Source organism: Embiotoca jacksoni, unplaced genomic scaffold (assembly GCF_022577435.1).
Source record: "Embiotoca jacksoni isolate LCO1_2020_lvr unplaced genomic scaffold, fEmbJac1.0.p SCAF_141, whole genome shotgun sequence".
NCBI lineage: Eukaryota > Metazoa > Chordata > Actinopteri > Embiotocidae > Embiotoca > Embiotoca jacksoni.
The window spans coordinates 173412-174678 of NW_027185276.1; positions in this window are offsets into that span (position 1 = coordinate 173412).

Genomic DNA, 1267 nt, shown 5'->3' on the forward strand with positions numbered 1-1267 from the left:
AGTCTCAGAGCAGGAGCTGCAGGTCTTAGAGTGATGGTGTGTGTGGTGTGTTTCTCTGTGTGTGTGTGTGTGTGTGTGTGTGTGTGTGTGTGTTTCTCTGTGTGTGTGTGTGTGTGTTTCTCTGTGTGTGTGTGTGTTTGTGTGTGTGTGTGTGTGTGTGTTTCTGTGTGTGTGTGTGTGTGTGTGTTTCTCTCTGCTTGTGTGTGTGTGTTTCTGTGTGTCCGTGTGTTTCTCTGTGTGTGTGTGTGTGTGTGTGTGTGTGTGTGTGTGTGTGTTTCTGTGTGTGTGTGTGTGTGTGTGTTTCTCTGTGTGTGTGTGTGTGTGTATGTGTTTGTGTCTGTGTGTATCTGTGTGTTTCTCTGTGTGTGTGTTTCTGTGTGTGTCTGTGTGTGTGTGTGTGTGTGTGTGTGTTTCTGTGTGTATCTGTGTGTTTCTGTGTGTGTGTGTGTCTGTGTGTTTCTCTGTGTGTGTGTGTCTGTGTTTCTCTGTGTGTGTGTGTGTCTGTGTGTTTCTCTCTGTGTGTGTGTGTGTGTTTCTGTGTGTGTGTGTGTGTGTGTGTGTTTCTGTGTGTGTGTGTGTGTCTGTGTGTTTCTCTGTGTTTCTCTCTGTGTGTGTGTGTGTCTGTGTGTTTCTCTCTCTGTGTGTGTGTGTGTGTGTGTGTGTGTGTGTGTGTGTGTGTGTGTCTCTCTGTGTGTGTGTGTCTGTGTGTTTCTCTGTGTGTGTGTGTGTGTGTTTCTGTGTGTGTCTGTGTGTTTCTCTGTGTGTGTGTCTGTGTTTCTCTGTGTGTGTGTGTGTGTGTTTCTGTGTGTGTGTGTGTGTTTCTCTGTGTTTCTCTCTGTGTGTGTGTGTGTCTGTGTGTTTCTCTCTCTGTGTGTGTGTGTGTGTGTGTGTGTGTGTGTCTGTCTCTCTGTGTGTGTGTCTGTGTGTTTCTCTCTCTGTGTGTGTGTGTGTGTGTGTGTGTGTGTGTGTGTGTGTGTGTGTGTGTGTGTCTCTCTGTGTGTGTGTCTGTGTGTTTCTCTCTCTGTGTGTGTGTGTGTGTGTGTGTGTGTTTCTGTGTGTATCTGTGTGTTTCTCTGTGTGTGTGTTTCTGTGTGTGTCTGTGTGTGTGTGTGTGTGTGTTTCTGTGTGTATCTGTGTGTGTGTGTCTGTGTGTGTGTGTGTGTGTGTTTCTGTGTGTTTCTCTGTGTGTGTGTGTGTGTGTGTTTCTGTGTGTGTGTGTGTGTGTCTGTGTGTTTCTCTGTGTGTGTGTGTCTGTGTTTCTCTCTGT